This window comes from Martes martes (assembly GCF_963455335.1).
Source record: "Martes martes genome assembly, chromosome: 9".
In the NCBI taxonomy this organism is placed as follows: Eukaryota; Metazoa; Chordata; class Mammalia; order Carnivora; family Mustelidae; genus Martes; species Martes martes.
Genome location: NC_137896.1, coordinates 61098535 through 61121050, shown reverse-complemented (window position 1 = coordinate 61121050; position 22516 = coordinate 61098535).

The following is a 22516-nucleotide window of genomic DNA, read 5'->3' as shown; positions in this document are numbered from 1 at the left end:
AAAAAAAAAAAAAAAAAAAAAGTTCCTGTTATAGGGACACCTGGGTGGCTCAGTCGGTTGGGCCGCTGCCTTCAGCTCGGGTCATGATCCTGGGGTCCTGGGATCGAGTCCCGCATTGTGCTCCTTATCCAGCCGGGAGCCTGCTTCTCTCTCTACCTCTGCCTGCAACTCTGCCTGCTTGTGTTCTCTCTATGACAAATAAATAAAATCTTAAAAAAAAGTTCCTGTTATAAAACCAGTCATGGGATGAAAAGTACAACACAGGGCATGTAGTCAACAATGTACTATTGCGTGGGGACCTTGAGTGCAAGGAAGGAGGGCTGTTGAATCACAATGTTGCCCTGCACCAAGCTAATACAACCTTGCTGTCAACTACACTTCAGTGATATATAAGCAGACACACAAACACAACGGTTTGGCTGTGTGGCCCTGGGCAGGCTCCTGCCCGCTTCCGTGTCCTGAGGGGGGACCAGCCAATCTGGAATGTTCTTGTCTCTCCCATCGCTCTGTTTTTGAAGAATGACCCTGCTGTCCTCACCCTTCTTAAGGGATCCTTTTCAAGGACGTGCTGCCAGCTGCTCCTACATTGTTCCTCATGACAACTCAGAGCCCCTGCCCAGGGACTTTGTCTGGACATGGACATTTCTGAGGAAGTGCCAGGAGCCCTGGGTAGAGGGAACGAGGCAGGTCCTGCCCTCTGCTGCTCCCTATAGGCCTCAGTGTGATCTGTTGCCTCCCCCTCCCGTACACCCTGTCCCTAGTTGAGTTGTTGTCCTGCCTTGGTCTCTGAGAGCCCTGACCGCTAGCTCCTCGTACCCAACACACACGTCCAGGCTGTCCCCTGCCCTGCTGGCCACTCTGGCCGAGCCTGGTCTTGGGTCCTGAACCCAACTCCTAGGGTCTGGAGCTTCCCTGTGGGTGTCGGGAGAGGCCCATGGAATTCTTTTCTAGGAACGCTGCCTCACTTCCTGCCAGGGTCAGCAGGGCCCTAGCTTGCTGGGATTTGCTCTCAGGGAAAGGGCTGGCTGTGCTCTGAGATGGGCATGATTCACAGCCATCTGGTTCAAGAAGACCATGCTCTCCGGAAGGGAGGACAGCTCGTAGCTAATAATATGAATGTGGGATGTTCTTTGTCTCTACACCTCCTTCAGCCCTGATTTTGATTCCCTCCCAGCCCTGCCACAGCCTGCTGCTGTCCATGAGCCCAGGGACGAACAGGGGCCCCTGGAGGTCACCGTCCCCACCCCCAGCCTACAGGCCCGGCCACCCTGGACCCATCTGATCAGCAGCCCCCATCACTTGGCTCCGTAGGCCCTGGTACCCAATCTGGAGGTGAGGGGTCGGACTAGAGGGAAGGTAACCAGGCCAGACCCTGGGTCCAGTGAGGGGCACAGCACAGAACGGGGTTCCCCTTTCTCCCTCTCCTGGGTTTGGCTGGGGTAGGGAAGGGCCCTCAGTCGGCCTCCCCTCCCTCGGGGCTTCTTCCCTGTCCCCAGCTTTATCTTCTAACACACCCCATCTCCCACACATCTCTCAGAATCTTGGCCACTTTGTCCTGATTTCTCTCTCCGACTCCCTCTGCTCCAGTGTCTTTCTTTGCCTGTCCCCATCTCCGTGTCTTCGCATCTTCCCCCCCCCCCCACTCTCCTCTCTGCCTCTCTGACCTGGTTGGTGCTTCTCTCTGGCCATTTCTCTAACTCTCCTTCCCCTCCAGTCCTGCCCTCGGCATTCATCCCTATGGGCTTCGTAACCCACTTTGCAGAAATCTCATGAAGGGGAAAAAAAAAAAAAAAAAGGCAGTTTGTTTCCATCAGCATAACGAAGCCCTGGTAGCCTTGGGATGGGGCTGCAGGCCCGCCCCCCGGCCCCCACCCCGAGGCAGCCTCCCTCCCTGCACGTCAGCTGGAGGAAGCGGCTCCCAAGCTCCCACCTGACTGCTCCATCAGGCCAGAGAGAAACACGGCGGCCATGTTGGGTGCCCAGGGCCCCAGCCAAGCGTGGGGGCGGAGGGCCCAGGGCAGGTTTCTAAGAGCAGCTAGGTGTTTGTTATGGATTCAGTGTCTGGGTTCCTTCGCATATGTTTGTATTCCTTCTTCTACTGAAACCCTGACACCATCCCCACCCCCCCGGAACAGGGTCTGGAGGTGGGGCCTTTGGGAGGTTATTAGGTTCAGGTAGTGTTCTTGTAAGAAGATGAGAGCCCAGAGTTCTGTCTCTCTCTGCCATGTGAGGACACAGCAAGAAGGTGACCATCTGCAAGCCAGGAGCAGGCTGTCACTGAGAATGAATCAGCCGGCATCCAGATCTTAGATTTCACACCCCCAGAGCTGTGAGAGATCAGTGTCTGTTGTTCAAGCTCCCACACTAGGGGATTCTGTTATGACCGCCCTACCAGACTAAAACGCTCTTCCATCTCTGTGGAGAGGCAGCAGCCTGGTCAGACCTCCAGGCCCAAGCTGAACCAAGGCTGGCCCCACCCGGCACTCTCTACCCTCACTTTCAGATTTGGTACCTCTGGCGTCTGCCACAGGAGCTCCCCCAGCCCCACGACTGGCCCTCCTGAGAGCTGGCACCCAACCCACAAGCCTGCATGGGCCCCGGGGACCCAGACTTGACCCCTGACTAGCCCAGGACACTGATCCACTGTGCTCCTTGATGGGGGAGAGCAGGGCAACAGGCACTAGGACAATCCAGGCCTACTCTCCCAGCATTCTCCCCTCCCCCTCGCTGTCTTACATTCCAGGAGCCTCTCCGTGCCCTTCTCTGCCCCACTAAAGGCTCCTGTCCCCCTGGTTGCCTGCGTGCCCTCCACTCTCCACTCACATCTCATACCTGCACAGGGGCACCGCGAGTGGGGAACTGCCAGGGAAGGGGGTGTGGAGTGCAAATTCTTCCTCCATTTCAAGGCTGAACCAATGTCATCATGACAGTGGCTCTTGGTTTTGGGTGGTTTTTGTTTGTTTGTTTGTTTTTGTAAGATTTTACTTATTTATTTGTCAGAGAGCGAGCACAAGCAGGGGGAGTGGCAAGCAGAGGGAGAAGCAGACTCCCGGCTGAACAGGGAGCCTGATACGCAGGCATCGATCCCAGGACCCCGGGATCATGACCTGAGCCAAAGGCAGACACTTAACGACTGAGCCCCCCAGGTGCCCCAAAGGCTATTGTATTTGAACATCTAAAGTGTATAAGGGCTCCCTCCTGCTGCATTTCATTGAATCCTCACAACAGGATGGTCTCTGTGCCTGTTTTACAGAGGAAGAAACCAAGGCTCTGGGGGTGGCCCCCTGCTCCGGGGCTGGGAACAAGCTAGCTCCTGACACATGGCCCCTGCTTGGTCAAGGGTACCCTACTAACCCACAGGTACACCCTGTGCCTTCTTGCCTTTGAGCCCTTGTGTGGCCATTCTCCCGCTAGAAATGCCCTTAGCCGTCCTTCCTGCTCATTTAAATCCTCCCCGTTGTTCGCAGCCCGGCTTGTGCCCTCCTGCCACTGGAAAGCCTTCCAGCACCAGGAGAGAACAAGCTTACTTACTGTGTTGCCCATGGAAGCAACACCACAGAGCTTCACAGCTGTGGCAGAGCCTGCTACTTGTCCCTCAACATTCATTCCCCGTTCTTCCTCAGGAATGGAACCCCTGAATTTTAGTGGGATATGTGACTGCCTAGACAAAAGCCCGTGTTTCCTAGGCTCCATGTGGTTAGATGTAGTCAAGTTCTAGCTGATGGAGTACAAGCAGAGTGGCCTTTATGGCTTAGGGGAAGGACTCACACTTTTCTGACCTCCTTTCCTACTTCCTGCCAGCTGGAATGTGAACACGATGTCTGGAGCTCAAGCAGCCACCTTAGACCTTAGAGGTGGATACCACGTGCAAGGCTGGCACAGCATCATGACCAAAGTAACTTGAGAACCTGATGGTCCTGCTGTTGTACCACCATACCCTGAGCACTTAACTTCCACACTTCCTTAATCTGAGGCAGTAATCAGTTCATATCCCATTGAGGCCATTTTTTGGGAAGTCGTACCACTTGGGGCAAATACAGTCCTGCCTGGTACCAAAACCACCACCAAGTAAATGCTCGTGGAGTAGGGTGAGTCAGGATTTTTTTTTTTTTAAGATTTTATTTATTTATTTGACAGAGAGATCACAAGTAGATGGAGAGGCAGGCAGAGAGAGAGGAGGAAGCAGGCTCCCTGCTGAGCAGAGAGCCCGATGTGGGGCTCGATCCCAGGACCCTGGGATCATGACCTGAGCTGAAGGCAGAGGCTTTAACCCACTGAGCCACCTAGGCGCCCGAGTCAGGATTTTTAAAGCTGGGTTTTTATTTAGTTTTCACAGAAACCTTAAAGCTGGGTGCTAATACTGATTAATTAATTTGAGCTTCAGCTCCCAAATGAGTTTTGTTCATTCCACGTCATTTGTTGATTCCTGCCACACGCTAGACACTGGCCAAGGCCTTGAGGATTCAGCAGTAAGATAAACTCCTTGTCTTTCAAACATTGACAGTCTAGTGGGGGAAACAAGCAAATAGAAATAACCGTGCAACGTGATGGCAATCATACTGTATCTCATTTTAAGATGCCATCAATTGTAAGATACACCGTTTTTTTTTGTGCCATCAAGAAAAATAATACTGCCATGAAACTGAGACACGATGTCTTAATAATAGTCCCATGTGACACATGAACCAGTCTCACCAACCTCTCCTCACTTTGAAATTGTTTATCGTCTACCCTAAGGGATTTCAGTTTCTCTGGGCTCCAGTTGCCTTGCTTCCTATGTGACAGCCTGTCTTCTAAATGTATCTCAGTAATAAAATATAGCCCAGCTTGAACCGTTGGTAACTTCCTGTCCTCTCCCAGAAAGCACTTGGCTGTTGCTTCAGAGGGAGCACAGACGGTGGTTGTTCCTCTGATGATGTATATCTGCTTCATTAATGTCAAATTTATGCCCTGCTGCTGTGTTTCGTATCTTTCTCCTACCCAACAACTTTTTCATTTCTCTGTTGAATCATAGCATCCTTGAAGGCAGTTTGGATGGCAGTTAAACTCAACAAATAAAATACCCAAGAATGCACAAAACTCTACCAAAGACCTACGGCCCGGTTTTTGCTCATGCCCTCGGTGACCCTGACATGGGACTGCCGCCTGAAAAGCAGCAATCATAAGACCCTTGACTGTAAGCACAGCTGGGTCTCAGGGATGTGAAGATGGGAGAAAATAAATTAAAAACAAAAACGTATGTTCTGCGGAGCCTGGAAGAGAGAAGAATGGGGAATCGTCGCTCAGTGTGCATAGGGCTGCCTTCCGGAGTGATGAAAATGTTCTAGTGCTAGGTAATGTGGATGGCTGCACACATAGTGCATGTATTAAATGCCACTGGATTGTACACTTGAAAAATGACTAAAATGGCAAATTTTATTTTATGTATTTTACCGTAATTTTTTACATCTTAGGGACACCTGGGTGGCTCAGTTGGTTAAGCATCCAGAATCCTCTGTGATCCCAGCAACAGCCCTCCACCACAGCTAATCACTGTCACTGCCATCTGTTGACCGTGGCCCATCAATGGCTCAGTGAGGACATCCCAATCCCCAGTCCCCAGTCCCTCATAAGGGCCCCACCGTTTAGGCTGCCCTGCCTTCACGCTTGTTCTGAAGATGCACACCTGTTCCCATCCAACTGTCATGCAGGGTTCCCTTTTGCTCACAGGGCAACTGGCCAACCATCTCTAGACAAGTGGGAGTCAAGCACCGGTCCACCACCCCGAGGGCAGGGATCCCATCCTCATCTCCCTAAGAAGCTCCAACAAAGCCCCCTTTTGGGCTTAATGTGAGAGGCAGGCACTTTCCTCACAGAGGAGGAAACTGGAATTCAATAAACAAGCCCTTTCCCCCAATTCTCCAGCAAACTGACCCTCCACCCCAAAAAGAGCTGTAAGATTTGTAAAACAAGTTCAAAAATGTTTCCTTATAGGGGCACCTGGGTGGCTCAGTGGGTTAAAGCCTCTGCCTTCGGCTCAGGTCATGATCTCAGCGTTCTGGGATCGAGCCCCGCATCGGGCTCTCTGCTCAGTGGGGAGCCTGCCTCTTCCTCTCTCTCTCTCTCTGCCTGCTTGTGATCTCTGTCTGTCAAAAAAAAAAAAAAAAAAAAAAGTTTCCTTATAAAATTGGCCTTTTGCTTCCTGTGACTCTGGGAACCGATGCCTCTCATCTTCAGATCTCAGCAGAAACTTCTATCCTGTTATACCATCTCCTCAGATCTGAGGAGCAGGAGACCAAACAGTTTCCCAGACTGACTTCCCGACGGCCCAGTCAGAGAGAGAGGTCTCCAGGAGGAAGAGGCCTCCCGGCTTGGCCCCCAACAATGTCTTGCCTGCTCTGGGGACATGTCTACTGGTAGAAGAAACCTGTGTGGTGGGGAAGAAAGCCCAATGGGCCTGGTATATTGCCACTTCCTTGAGCTGTGTGACCTTTCCCAAATTTTTGAGCTGAGTTTCATTTTCATCATAAAATGGAGATAGAAAGTAATAACACAGTCCCAATTTCCCAGGGTCATTGTCAGAATTAAATGTGTGGAGAATAACCCCGGTGGATCCAATGACTTCATTCACCTCCTGGACAACAAGTCTTGATTGAAGGCTCCTGGTCCGCTCAGGGCTTCTGGGAAGAGAAAGTCTGGGGGTCTTGCCCTCAGAGGGTTTAACCATCTCATTGGGCAGAGAATATACTCATGGCTAAAGACAGAAATAACAACCCACATCAGGTAAAGCCACAGGAAAGATCCACATGTTGGCCATTGGCCCCTAGTCAAATCAGAGGCACAGTATAACTAAGCAGAAGAGTAATTATCCTGATTTGGAACTGTCTCTTGGAGGAGGTGGGCCTGGGGCAGGGCCCCAACAGTAAGACTGAACTTGGGGTGGGTGGGATGGGGCAGAGGAGTGGAATTTCTCCTGGTGGTGTTTCTGAGGCCTGGGCAGAGTGTGTGTGGTGAACAGAATTACACATTTGCCCCACATGTTTATGTGTTTAGATTCACAAACCAGATGGCAAAGTAATACGGGGTCTGGTGGTGACCTAGGCAACCTTGGTGGCTCATTAGAATTACCTGAGCGGCTTTAAGAACTGCCGAGGCCTGGGTCCTCCTCTGAGAGACTCCTGTGTGCTTGCTTGGGGGTTTGATCTGGGCACTGGGATTTTGAAACCAGCCAGGGGATTCTAACGTGCAGCCAGGGTTCAGGATCATTGCTAGCCTCTTACACTTCAATGTGAGCAGTCTGGCTTCTGTTTAAAAAAAAAAAAAAAAAAAGTGCTAAAAGAGAAAGCAACTTTATTTTTAAATGCCAAAATGCCAGGGTAGGGTGGTGGTGTCAAATTTCCGTACTACCTTTGTCTGCCTCCAGCCACTGCCCCCACATTCTTCCAGCTGCTTCAATAAATTCAAGCTCCGACTCAAAATGCTGCTTTCCCTTTCTGGAAAATTCTACTCCCAGGAAACTCCCTCCCAACTGTGGAGGCATCTTGTTCTTAGGGCTTTGCTATGCTCGTCAAAGCAAGCACTCTGACCCTCGAACATCATGCAGTTTTGTTCAAATGTCATTAACTTGCAAAGAATTTTCCGGAAGGGCCAGAGGAGCCCTTCCCAAGGAGGCCACTGCAGCAACAGAGGAAAGTGTACTGGATTTGGGAACCAGGATCCCCCTGGCCCATGTTCTGACATGACCACTCTCTGGCTGCCTGTCTGAGCCCGAGCTTCCACATCTGTGAAATGGGGGAGGCCAGGGTGACCCCACATTCCTCCTCACCTTGGCTCTCTGAGACTTCAGAAGCTGCTCTAAGCTGAACACATTGGGGTCTGAGTGCGGCTCACCTCCAGGCTCTGCTTCCTGGGGCTTCCGCCAAGCCTTGGGCCTCTTGCCCAGCGAGCAGCAGGCACAAGGGGCCTTCACAGAGTCTCTGTGTGGTTCTCCTGGGGAGCAGGGGTGGGGAGGCAGGGAGCCTCGCAGACCTAACACAAGGCCTCGTCTGTGTCCAGGCCGAGGGAGGAGTGGACTGAGCCGCCCATGGGGACGCTACCTTGGCTGTGGATTTTTCCGTGGCCTTTTTCAGAGCCTTTCGTTTGATTATCCAGTAACCCCCCAGCAGTGGAGACTGATGGAGACAATTAGCTCCATTTCACATTGAGGACCCTGAGGCACTGAGGCAAAGCGGGCCTGGAGGGTGCCATGTGTCAGAGCAGTCAAGAACGTCTGCTGCTCTGACACTTAAACTGCCTTTAAAATATATATATATACGGATATACGGGCCACTTCATGAATTTGCGTGTCATCCTTGTGCAAGGGCCATGCTTTCTCAGTACGGTTCCAATTTTAGTTTGTGCTGCTGAAGGGAGCATGCCATTTAAACTTTCTAACCCTTCATTTTCTCACCTACAAAAGTAAATACTCTTAACTATTCTGGCAGGCCTGCCCACACTCTGTGGTGAGGGAGGCTCAGGGACACCTTTGGTCATCAGGTGGGACCCAGGAGTCAAGTCAATATAAAGGGCCCTGAGAGATCCATGATAGGCCAAGTAGTGTTCTAGAACTTTCTGTATTTCATCTCCTATCATCCTCACAACAGCCCTGTCTGTCAGGCACTCTTGGCCCCGTTTTGCAGAGGGAGAATGAGAGGCTGAGGATCCACACACACCGGCCAAACTCTGTTCCGAGTCCTGTTCTTCCAGTACCCTGTGCTGCCCCTTGGATGTGGGTGTAGCTCAAGAGGCAGGTTCTCATTCTCTTATCCCCTCTGTCCAGCCAGATAGACAGACAGCCAGCCTGCAGGACCTGGTCAGTCTCAGCCCCAGGTACCATCACAGGCAAAAAAACTAGGGAAGGAAACTGCTGAATTTGAGAAACTTATACTTTGAAATCATCCCCTTCCTCAGACCAGAGGGAGTCTTTACAGAGAAATTTTATAAGGATTAAAGAGCTCCATACTTTTTAATAACTTGGAAAACCAAAAGAAGAGAGACTTAAACATTCACCAAATCTCCTGAGGGAGAATGTCTTTTATTAAACTTGGAAATCACTGATAAAATCACAAAGGAGAGATTAGTGGGTTTGACTACAGAAGAATGTAAATTTTCTGCATTAAAAAAAATGGCAGGGAAGCGGTAAGTGGGGAGAAATATTGGCAGCAAATAAGGGACACAAAAGTTTGCTATCTGTTTTTATGTATTTATACTCTGCCTCCTTCCTAAACAGTTTTGAGGAGGGCATATTACATAAGAGCTCATATAAACTGAAAATTTAAAAACCAACAAAGAGCCTTATCGATAAATAGGTGGGGGCATGAAGAAGCCATTTACATAAAATAAATTATAACCAGTAAACGGATTTACAGAAAAACGTTCCAACCTAGCTAATCGTCAAAGAAAGACAATATCAAATACAAAAAAAAATTCCAGTTGGCACCCAGTTGGCATCACAACCACACCCCACCATTCTTGAGGAAAATCATATGGTGATAGGTACTGAGAACCACAAAAATATTTGTTCTCTTCAACAGAGTAATCTTACCAGTGGGGATTTTTGCCAAAGGTTCTAAAATGGGGAAAGCGTGAGAAGCACCAAGATGCTAGCTGCCATGAGGAAAAAAGCTAAAAACTGAAAATGGCTTCACTGTCCTAAAGCAAAGAAATGGTTAACTGAAATCTGCCCTGCCCACTCCAGGAAATCCAACATAGCTTTTATAAAAGAAGTTCACAGAGACTTATGGCAAATAAAAATGCCTACAACAAAATGTTAACTTTAAAAAGCTGGTTAAAAATAAATACATAAATAAAATAAAAAGCAGGGTAAATATTTGGGGTAGTCATAATATACAATTCGTACTATGAATATAGCTATGTGAAAAAATACATCCGTGCAAATATGAGAAAGGCACATCTGCCCCCAACACACACAGACCCCAGGGTGGGGGAGACAGGCAGAGACCGCATATCAAATGCCTAAATATTAAAGAAGTAATTATTTATGAAATCATTGTTAATTTAATAACTAATAACTTGCTTAGTATAAATTTAATGTAAATATGAAATATTTAAATTACATCCTCTATTAAATACTAAATTATTGACTAATTCAAGCTAACAAATGGTTATATAAAATGTTAAATATCCTCTTACCTTGTGATAAGTTAAGATGCCTATTGTCCTTAGAACAGCCACTAAGAAAATAACCCAGTGGAGGGGCGCCTGGATGGCTCAGTGGGTTAAAGCCTCTGCCTTCGGCTCAGGTCATGATCTCAGGGTCCTGGGATGGAGCCCCGCATCGGGTTCTCTGCTCAGCGGGGAGCCTGCTTCCCTTTCTCTCTCTCTGCCTGCCTCTCTGCCTACTTGTGATCTCTCTGTCAAATGAATAAAATCTTTAAAAAAAAAAAAACCCAGTGGAAAAACCAACAAAGAAATTAAAATGGTAGCTATTTAACACAAAAGGAATCAGTAAAGGAGAATCAGGAACAAAAGAGACATGAGATATCGAAAAGGTAGATGGAAATCCAATCATATCAGTAATTACTAGTATGGACTGAATGCTTGTGTCCCCCTAAATCCCTACATGGACGTCCTCCCTCCCCATGTGATGGTATTTGGAGGGAGCGCCTTTGGGAGGCAACTGGGTTTAGATGAGGTCCTGAGGGTGGGACCTCCGTGATGGGATTAGTGTCTTCACAGGTAGAGAGAAACCGAGTCCCTCTTTCTGTCTGGAGAGGAGGGAGAGAAAAGACCACCATCTACCAGCCGGGAAGAGGAACTGAACGGGCCAGCACCCGGATCTTGGGCTTCCAGCCTCCCGAACTGTGAGAAATAACTGCTGTTTAAGCCCCCTGGACCACCGTGTTTCATTATAGCAGCTGGGCTCCTGACACAATGACACTGAACCAGAGCAGCTCTATTCAGAATAGCACCAAACTAGAAATAACTCAAATGTCTATCAGCTACTGAACAGATGCACAATGGAGTTCTAGTCAGCAATTAAAATAAACTCCTGACCCATGCTATAACACGGATAGACCTCAACTACATTATGCTACCTGAAAAAATCCGGAAAAAGTGAAAGACTTCATGTTGTATGATTCCAGCTACAGGATGTGTCCCAGACATCCAGAGTGGCAAGCTGGGGCTGCCAGTATAACCGGAGTGGACTGCAAATGGCCACAAAAGTCCTTGGGGGGGGATGGAAATGTCCTAACACTAGCTTATGATGATGGTTATGGGTGATACCCAACTCTGTACATGTACTAAACATCGATTATAGCATTTCAAATGGGTGAAATTTATGGTATACAAATTATACCTCAATAAAGTGGTTTTCTTAATATGCTCAAAATTAAAAAAAAAAATTTGTGCTGCAAATGATACCATGAAGGCAAAAAGACAACCCACTGAATGGAATAAAATATTTACAAATCATCTATCTGATCAGGGACCTGTATGGAGAATATATAAAGAACACTTACAATGCAATAAAAAGATAACACAATATAAAAACAAGCAAAAGAGCAAAACAGACATTTCTCCAGAGAAGATCTGCAAATGGCCAAGGAGCACATGAAAAGAGGTTCAATACAGCTATGAACAGGACCACCCCAGCCCTGACTCTCCCTTCCAAGGCTCCTTCTGCCCTTTTCCCCCCACAAAGTCCTACTGGATTGATGAGTCCTGACTTGGCCTTGACTCATGAGCGGGGTGGGGTTCAGCCCTGTCCAAACCGCAAAGGCTGAGAGCAGGGAAAGAGGTGGCTCCTAGAGGAAAACTGAGGTTCTGGGGCAGAAGCAGGAGAACAGATGCCACATAAAGAAACCAAAATTACTCCTGTCCCTACATCCTTTGGTACCAGGCCTGTCAATCACTCTTATCTTATATATATAATGCATATAGAATATGACAGAGAAAATACTGTGGAAATTCAGACGGGGGGATTATCTTTCCACAGAGGAATTTAGGGACCAATTAATGGAGTAAGTAGTGTATGAACTTGACTTTGAAGGATAAGTGAAATTTTTCATATGTATCCATAAGAAGGGGGCACTCCAGGCTGACCCAAGGTGTGAAGGCAGCAAACTATAAATGGGGAAAGTTAGTGGTTCTGTGTGGCCAGAACAGAGGACCACGAAGAGGAGCTGTGGCCTACGTGGATGGAGGAGAGTGGGCATTGGACCTCAGATGCTGGGATAAAGAGCTTGGACTGACGTCGAGAAAGCAGGAGAGCACTGAAGGTTGTGATCATGACAGTGTATCATCTGGGATCTTAATCTGGTTGGATTTAATTTCATTTTAGAAAGTGGGAGCAGGGAATGGAGAGCAACCAATTAAAAGATTCCAGAATTGGTCTGTGCAAAAAGCATCGATAATCTGAATTTCCCAATGGCACCTTCCACTTGGCAGGTCCAAGACAGAAGCCAGCCGGCTTCACCTTCCCCACACCACTTCTCTGCCTGTGTCCCTTGTTGTAGTGAATGGTGTCCGCACCCACACAAGTTAGCCTAGGATCCTCCCTCTTCCATATCCCCCACAGCAGACTTATCTACAAATCCAGTTCGTTTTTCCTCCTAAATGTTTCTGAACGTGCTTGTCTTGTTCCTCTGCACCACCTTTCTCCTCCATCTGTTGCTTAGATGGCTTCTACAGCCTCCTAAATGGCCTCCCTGCCTCCACCTGGTCCCGTTTGAATGTTTCAACGCTCTACACAGCAGCTAGAGTCTTCTATTTAAGTTACAGACAGCTGGGGACTCCCCACAGACCAACACCTTTCAGGACATGGTAGCAGCCTCTCATCTTCCTGCCACGCCCCTCCACCTATCTGCCCTCCACTCTCCCCTCCCCCCACCACTCCAAGCTGCTTTCAGTGCACCAAACGCAGCATGACCTTTTTCCCCTCTGGACCTTTGCACATGCTGCTTCCTCTGCTCTCCCTCTTTTCTCTCTGTTGCTGCTATAGGAGCTGGAGGGAACGTATGGAGGAGGCTGAGGGACAAGAGAAAGGGGTTGGGAGAGAGCTTGGAGCCTCTTGTGGTGGACACACTCCTGTCTGCCCAGCACTTGCTTTCACAGCAGCCCCCCTTTTGTGGCAATGCTCCCCACACTCAGCTGTGTTAGGAACAGGAGCCACCACCTTACAAGGTCCTGCCTCCCTGCCACAGTGGTCCACCCTCCTGGCCCCAGCTCTGCATTCCAGCCTCCAGGAAGGGGGAACGGAGGAAGTGTAGAGCAAGCAAATTCCTTTTAAAGAAGTAACACAGAAGTTGCACGCATCCCTTTCATTCCATTCCATCAGTAAAAATGTCATCGTACTTAGCTGCAAAAAAGAGTCTCCAGTTAGTTGGACTTGTGCCGTTACTAAAAGTTCCTTTCCTAAAAAGAAAAAGGGGGAGGATGGCTTGTGGGGGATGACAGCTTCTGCCACACACCCCTGAGAGCCACCAGAGTCTCCCTCCAGGGCCCGACTCTATATTTGGCGGGGGCGGGGGCGGGGGGGGGGGGATGTTGGAGGCTCACCTATGCAGGGACCGTATCAGGTAGAATAGCAAACCACCCCCACACTCTAGTGGCTCAAAACAGCAGCCCCATTCTCAGCTCACAATTCTGTAGGTCAGCGGTTTGGCTGGGCTCAGCTGGGGGTCTTCCTCTGGTCTTGCCTGGGGTCATGCATGCAGCCGTAGTCACCTGATGGTTTGATTGGGCTGGACGGCCTGGCACGTTCTCACTCACCTGTCCAGCAGTTGGCGAGCTGAAGGCTGACAGGCCTCTGTTCTCCATGTGGTCCACCCACATCATAGTCTCTGCCTTCCAACCATGGCCAGAGAGAGAGGGCAATCCTCATGCACAAGTGGGTTTCAAGCCCCTGCTGACATTTGCTAGGGTCCCACTGGCCAAAATAAGTCACCTTGCCGAGCTTGGATTCACGGGAGGAGAGACTGCGTCACCTCTTGGCGGGAAGAGCAGTGGAGCAGCATTGCTCAGACCCACGGGAGGGAGCCTTCCTAACACGTGCACAGCGACGAGTCTGCAGAGGTGACCTCGGTTCCACCCGTAGAACAAGGAATGTGTTTCTTTGTTCGTTCAGGCTCTCGTGGCCCCCCAAAAAAGGCTCTCCAGAGCCTCAGGGTCTTTTTCTGAGTACATTTGACCTTGAACCAAGGCAGTATCTGGAAGTAGGAGCTCTTCCTGTCTCTGGTGAGCTGCGAGGTCTCCCTGATGGCACCTCTTTCCCCTCTGTGCCGGCTCCCTTTTCCTCTCTGTGGCTGGCTTTTCTCCTGTCTGCCTCCAGCAGCAGCTCCCTCGCAATCTCTGCTCACCCTGGGCATCAAGCCCCAGCACCCTTTCCCCGTTGGGCTCTGCTGCAAGCTGGCTCCGGATCCCCCGTTTCACGATTCCAGAAAGTAGCCCTACCATCTGGGAAGTATCATGCTTGGTCGTCTGTGGCTGAGGGAGCAGGGATCTGAGCGGACTTTCACAGGCAGGGGGAAAGATCCGGGGATGGAGGGAAGGCACGAAGAGTCCCATCCTTCGTGCCAAGCCCACCAGACTTGGGCTCATACAGATCGGAGAGTCACGGAAGGTTAGGGACAGAAGGGACCTTGGTGTTTAGTCCCTTAGTTTTGGATGAAGACACAGAAGACAGAGGGAGGAGTGACTTACCAGCACCCCCCACAGGGGTCTGCTCACTGCATCCAACCCTGTCCCCTTCCTAAGTGTCTGGTACTCCACACAGTGTCCTGGGCAGAGACCAATATTTTGCTTTTATTCACGTCTCAACACATGGTCAAATGTCTCTTCTCCTTCTCAGTTCCCATGCCTCTTCCCTTCTTCCTGGGACACCATGGCTTCTGAACCCCTCGTTCCCACCAAGCGCAGCCGAGGAAGTGGCGGCGACCGCTCTGCTGAGTAGACAGGAAGGATGACCCGAGGGGCGCTGGTCCTCTGGCCTGGCCGGACTGCAGCACCCGCCTACCTCTGTGTGGCCTTGGCCTCGGGGGGTGCATGGGAGGCCCCTGGCAGCCTGGTTCTAAGTTCTATTCGGGCAGGAAAACCAGAAGCCACAGGCAGTAAAGAGCCTTCTGTCTGAATATGGTCATTCTGTTTTAAAAGAACAAGGAAGAAAAAAGTCTGAATTACCTGATTTTTATTAAGGATGGGAACAAATGTTAAGTATAACTCATCTTTTAAGATGAATTTCTTTTGATACTTTGGATAAAGCTGCCTTTTATCAACACTTTTCTCTGTTCTGCTTAGAGTTTTGTATATATTAACCTACTCAGTTTTTTTTTTAAGATTTTATTTACTTATTTGAGAAAGAAAGAACAAGACGGGGGGCAGCAGGGAGAGAAACAGACTCCCCCCTCGCTGAGCTAGGAGCATGACACGGGGCTTGATCCCAGGACCTTGGGATCACGACTCTAGCTGAAGGCAGCCACTTAACTGAGTTACCCAAGTGCCCCTATCCTACTCACTCTTACCCACAATGCCGGGCTTAGGTTATCATTAACCCTGCCTGCCATCCCATTTCGTAGACTAGAAGCCTGAGGCTCAGGGGTCAAAGCTGCCTGACCCCCAGGCCATTCTCTTTCCACCACAACATTCAGCTCCTCTGACTAGAAGGAAGGAAGAAAGAACAAGAGGGAATGAGAAAAGCCGCAGGGGAGGACAGGAGAGACCAAGGAAGAAGTGGGGAGAGGGAGAGAACCCTCAAGGATTCTGCAAAGTCGCCGAAACTCTCCTCGACCTCGCCTCTGCACAGACCGTGTGCTGGAGAATGTGAGCCCTGCCCGTGGCCACACCCATTAGCTCCTCACCCTCCAGCCTTCAGAGACTCCACTGTGAATGGAAAAAGCCACAACAATCGACTGGATAAAGAATCCTTTGGGCTGTGGCATCCATGCTCAGAGTAATGTTACCCTGGGAAAGAGACGGAATCAAGCGGAGGGCCAGCTCCCGCCCCTGGGCTTCTGCACTTGGGATCTTGTTTGCCCTTGCGCCACAGGGCAGCTGGGGAAGGCTGTCTTTGATACTCTTCTGCCTCTCCTTCCCGACTCTTCCCTAAGCACCCCCAATCCCACCCTGGTGGGCTACACCTCCCTCTGCCCCTGGGATCCTGACAGTCTCGATAGGCCCTGGCGCTGGGTCTGGTGAGGAAGCATCTAGATCGACGAAGAAGGGCAGGCACAGGTCCCACTCTGGGTCCGTGGAAAGCCAGGCCAGGGCTGGGAAGACCAGAGGGGGCCTGTCCACATGAGAGCCGGTCCACATCTGATGCTCTCTGGGACTCCTAGAGCATAGGCAGGGCCCTCCCAGGTCCTGCAAGCCAATCCCATCATTTAAACGAGGAAACCGAGGGTCAGAGAGGTGAGGGCAGGAGCACAAGGTCCTGCTGTCCACACACTTGCCTGGAGCCCGGAGCCCAGAGCCCGGAGCCCAGTGCTCAGCCTGGGTCCTCCCCACTGGCAGCCATGCTCTCCCTCGGCCCCCGGCGCCCAGCGAGCCAGCGGGCGCCTCACATGTGATTATAATTACCGTGGGCTTGGCCTGAGCCCAGCCATACCGCGAGCACATCCAGGCCTGGTCGCTGGCCAAGTTTCCATCTGGGCAGAAAAATGAAAAGGTTCAAGGGATGCATGTTAATCCCAAACACCCAAGCGGGAAGTACTGTGGAGAAGGGAAGAGGACTGGCCAGGATCTCTCGGGGCACTGTCAGCCCACCAAGAGCTTCAGGGACAAGCCCAGGAGGCAGAATGCCCCCGGCCAGCACAGACTCGGCGGTGTGTCCACGAGGGGGCCAGGACTGCCCGCCTGTCGAGCTCTGTGGTTCAAGAGCCATCTCAAGATCGCTTGTGGTTATAAAGCCTTGCTGGCTCCCGGGGCCAAGATGGAACTCAGCTGGCAAGGGGGCTGGGGGTCCCCACAACAGTCACCCCTTCTCACTTGGCTCCTTCCGTGTACTAAGCATTTCCCAGGGGAACCTTCACGTCCCCCTCCTTTCCTTCAGCTACCTTTCCATCCTCTACCACAGATGGGGAAACCAAGGCACAGAGATGCAGGGATTGGCCTGGGGCCTGGTAGCCATTGAGGAGCCAGGATGCGTAGAAGAAAGGCCTGTGGCAGCCAGTCTGGCTGGCAGCCTCCCTTCTGATGCTCTTGGGCTTCGAGAACAGCCTGGGCTATATCTAGGACTCCCCTGCTTTCTCCTAGAACCCACCACCATGCCTAGTGCCTGAAGATTGACTTGAGTTGTTTAGCTTCATCTGCCCCTCATCTGCTGCATGGTCCCAGTGGGGTCCCAAATTCTGCCTGTTAGCCATCTGTGCCTTTCTAATATTGACATCCTATGTCCTCAAGGCTTCCAGACTGGTTTCCCCAGTTCTTCAACCCTCGAGAGAAAGGGTCCTCCTTTTCTCCCAGACTTGAAGCAATCCTGAGTAACTCTCCCCTCACAGCTTGCCTCGACTCCCAGGAAATATCATCTGCAAGCTGTGCTTGGTTCAGGCCTCAGGGAATGCAACACTTTCGAAATTTTGACCTATGATATATGTGCAACCATCCCTAGGGGGGGCTTATAACAGGTTAAACAGGTATTAAGAGAGCCAGCACTCTCTGCCTCAGAAGCAAAGGAGTTAACATTTTAGCTGAAATTTTACTAATAACATGTGGTGTGCTAAAAGCCCTATGAAGGACAGCCGCCATCAATTAAATATCAACTGTCAGGTGGGAAAGAGCTATGGCTCCCAAAGGGAACAACCAACTTTTTGATTGCTGATGCCCCTGAGGGGATACAATTCCTCAGAAAAAAACCAGGTCTACCTCCGATAAATGTGCTTATTTACACCAGCTTCTAGACTGGCTGAGGACAGTCCAGGGCCTGCAGCCAGGCATCTGAGCAGAGAAGCAAGCTCCAGGGTGCAGTTTCTTGCCGACTTGGGGATTTACGGGCTTCCTGGACAGGCCAAGCAGCCTCAGTTTCAAGGCCAGCAGCTGGCCCAGGAGGTTGGCCAAGGTTTTTTCAGAGGCTTTGCAAACAGTTGGGCCCTTGGGGAAAATGGCTTTGAAACACGGGGCTGTTATCTGGTCCTCCATCTCCACTAGAGTCAAAGCCACAGCAGGGGCATTTTCTCCACCGAGGCTGGGGCCAGAGCCATTGGGGAGAGATGGGGAGGCAGAATGAGGAAATGAAGCATTATTCTCAAAAGGTCATCTCTTTATTTTTTCTACTTTCAAAAGGCCCCGATGATCACTTTGTGTTTAAGCCAATCTTGCTTTTTCAAAGAAATGAAGAAAGGAAAAGATGTTTTTTCCACAGCTAATTATAAAAGCCATAAGGTTGGAAAAATCTGGAGAAAACATCTGTCTCCTGGTTGTGCCTCCCCTAGGTATACACTAAAGCCCATGGGGAGGGGTTGGTCTGTGAGTAACCTGCCAGGGGTAGCTCTATCAGCAATCTAGGGGCCCCTATTCTCAAGACACCCCCTACCCTCTGTTTATCCATGTCCCCATTGCTGGATCTAATGTCCATTTTTTCTTTTCAGTCCTCATGGGAACTGGAAAATGGCCAAGAGACTAGAAGCGCTAGTGACTGGAGTCCTTATAATCTGAAGGAAGGCAAGTTCGGGGGGCTCTGTCACTCCAGGGCCTGCACTCCCCCATGAAAGGGCAGAGTGTCCAGAGGCGGGCTGCCCCACTGGCCTTGCTGCCCCCCTGTCCCAGCATGGCTGCCTTCTGCACATGGCTGCTGGAAGGGCTTCTTCCTAAGTGCACGGGGTCAGTCTTCTGGCCTTGTGCTGACCAAGAAAAAAAGTGGGTATCCCTGGATTTCCTGTTTAAAAAGTGCTCGTGGGGGAAAGTTGGGGTCTAGAGAAATCATCTCATTCCCTCCCCCATCTATCAGAGCTACAAATCTCAACCTTTCCAAGGTGATGGAGAGGTGGGCTGGTGGGGCCAGGGAACGGGGGTCTGGCAGCAGTAGCCATCCTCTGGCAGCCCCTCCAGCTCTGACAAGCTCTGAGAGCCAAAACCAGGCCCCAGCCCCCCACCCCCACCCCATCACCCTGCAGCAAATCTCTCCTTGCTCTCACAGCTACTCAGCCCTGGCCATTCAGGATGACGTTTTCTAAACACTGGCAACAGAGATAAGAAGCAGGCGGGAGGAGAGACTGAGAGCTGGAGTCAGGCCCAGGGAAGGAAGAAGGCTTCCTGCTGAGAGAGCCAGAGGCACCCAGACCCCCGCCAGAGCTCACCCTCACTTTGATACCATGCTGAGTCCAGGTCCTTGGCCTGGCCATTTGTTCACTGGTCAGAGTCCGTGCTCCCCTGGGCAGCCTGAATGCAGGCACTGCCTCCAGGCCCAGAGAACTCCTGCCCAGAATAAAAGCGGAGGGCAGAGCTCATCCAATCACCCAGCGCTGGAAGGAGGTCGGGCACGTGGCCTCATGGCACTCGGTAAATACTTGTAGAAAGAATGACTTGCTGTGTCACTGCTCCTATTGGAGCTGTGACCAATGCCCCAGGGATGGCATCTCAAAGGCAGAGAGGACAATCAGGTCCCCCAAAGCAAACATGGAGGGGCCTGGTTAGGTGCAGGTGGCCTGCATGGTAAAAATCGGATGACCTGAGCTCTTGACCTGTTTCTAGGAAAGTCATTCAACAATAACAAAAAAATAATAATAATAGGTAGTACAATGTGCAGAGGAGTGGGAGTCTCTTCTGACAGGCTCCAGACAGTGGTTTCAAGGTCACCTCTGGGATCCCTTGGAAGCCTTAGAAATAGCCAGAACAGTCCAGCCTGCTTCCCTGCAACTCCAGAATCGCCCAAAAGTGTGGGCTGTTTTCGGGTTCTGGGTCAGACCCTCTTTGAATCCCAGCCCCTTGAACTCCCACCTCTAAAGACAGTCCTACAGCCCTCACTGGGATGGCAGGTTTGGAGGGAGCTCTTTGTCCCTCACACATTCCATGGATGATCTTTGGTCCCTCTCTCAGCCTGGACACACAGAAGGAAACACACATCTGCCCACTACCCAGTCCAGCCACGCTGCTCTCTGGGGGCAGGAACCTTAAGAGGAATCCCAGCTCCAGCCAAGGAAAACATGATTCCGGGCTGGCTAAGCCAGGTGGCTTCTCCCCCACCACCTTCCTTTCCTCTGCCCCCATGCCCAGGAGCCAATGAGCTTGTGTAACCCCGAGACACCCCCCACCCACCCATACTGCCTGCAGCCAGCATGGGCTTCTGTGTGTGTCTCTGTATCTTCATGCGGACTGACGGCACTACAGGCCCTCCCTTAAGCCAGTAGAATCTCATTTCAACATAAGTGATTACATCTGCAAAGCCCTATTTCCAAATAAGGTCACCCTGTGAGCTTGCAGGTGGCTGTGAATTTTAGGGGGACACTAATGTACACCAATGTTGAATTCGACTTTATCTGGTCAATAAAGTCCATGACCCCTCACCCACCCGATTTTGGCTTCCAAGATTCTGTGGCTGTTGTCTGTTCTTCTGTTGTCTTTGTCCCTTTATTTCCATTTTGGAGGTGCTTGAGGCAGGGGCTATGGTAAAAAGAAACCAGAGAGGTGAATCTTTTTTTTTTTTTTTTAAGATTTTATTTATTTATTTGACAGATCACAAGTAGACAGGCAGGCAAAGGGAGAGGGGGAAGCAGGCTCCCCACTGAGCAGAGAGCCCAATGTGGGGCCTGATACCAGGACCCTGGGATCATGACCTGAGCCAAAGGCAGAGGCTTTAACCCACTGAGCCACCCAGGTGCCCCCAGAGAGGTGAATCTTAATCATACTTTCTTTAGTCCAATATACCTAAAATATTATAATTTCTACATGTAATCAATGCTGAAAATTATTATTTTTTTTTAAAGATTTCATTTTTAGGTCATCTCTACACCCAACATGGGGCTCAAACTCCTGACCCCGAGCTCAAAAGTTGCATGCTTACCAACTGAGCCGGCCAGGCGCCCCTAGAAAATTACAGCCACAGGGGGCTAGTGGCTACCTTGCTGAACACCATCGCTCAGGAGGAAGAGAAAGGGGTGAGGCACTGGGGACCCTCCGGGGGAGGCCAGCGGGTTCCATTTACTGATGACTTTACCACCTCCACAGGCTGTCCTGATGCTCTTTCATTGGCGATGGAGGGAACGAGTGACACAGGGCACACTCACAGGACTGTTCTGTCACCCCAAAGAGATGTTCATTCACAAGGAAGGTGATCACTATCTGGTCGCTGTCCCGTCTGGAGATGTAATGGCGCCCCTTTCCCACGGCACACTTCCTGTGTGAGCCAGTCCCGGAGAGCCTGGACTCAAAGCCAGGGTCAGTCCTTACTGGAGATGGGTTGGAAATCTCAGACAGCACCGGTGTGAGGCCTCCACAGCCCCGCATCCAGCAGGTGTGCCCATCACGGGGAGGATGCAGCCAGATTCCCTCTCCCTCTGTGAGGTGGTGGGAGCCTGGTGTGTCCGTGTTCTGGGGCTTGGCTCTTTGACACCGTCACAGTGTCCTCTTTCCCTTTACATCCAAATTGGTCTTGCCGGCCTAGGCCCATTCTCTTTTTTAGAATGACTTTGCTTCTGTCTGCTCCACATCTGCGTGTCAGTTTTATGGTCAAACTCTCAAAGAGCAAGCTTATTCCCCAGGGAATGGGCTCCCTCATTATGTTCCCTTGAAGTGCCTGCAATTCTTTATTTTCCTGGATCCTGTTCCACAGCCTCCGTGTTTTTCTGAGCAATCCAGAAATAAAGGACCTAGACCCAGAACCGGGCCCGGGCATGTCTTACCCACCTCTCGGGCTCTGGGGCGTGCACACAGTAGGGGTGCAGCCCCCAGCCAGGATGAGCAGAACAGAGGCATCCCATCCACGCCACCCTCCCTGTCCTGGGGATCCAGGGACAAGCCGTGCCTGAGCCCAAGTAGCTGTGCTCTGGAATAAATAAGTCACTTCTATGAAGGGGTAAAATTTGGATGGAAAATGGAGTACGGGGAGTGAAGAACAAGGAGAGGGGAGGAGGAACCTCTGAAGTTAACTCGGAGTTACCACCAGTGTCTGAAAGCTACAAATGCCAAGGCTCTCTTGCTCTCTGGTTCTCTCTCTCTCTCTCTCGCTTTCTCTGTTTCTCTCTCTCACACACACACACATCTTGAGAGACTTCCAATTTTTTTCTGCTATGCACGGACTTCACAAAAAGTGATTCAACCTTACATAAGAATCTGAGGGGCCCAGGAGCACAATGACTCACTGCCCTGAAATTTCCAGTGGGTTACACATGTCTTCTTAGATGATCTGGAAAGGTTGTCCAAAAAAAAATTGGTGGCAGATTGGGGTGGGGCTCCTGCCTCAGGGCAGGAACGAGTAGCTGCGAGGGACAGAAAGAGACAGGTGCTGGGGACAGGGCCCTCTTGGTGTCAGGCCTCACCAGGTTCCACTGAGAATCAGGAAGTCTCCTCTCAGGACCTCAGGGCATTTCAAGAAAGCTAGTTTTACAGT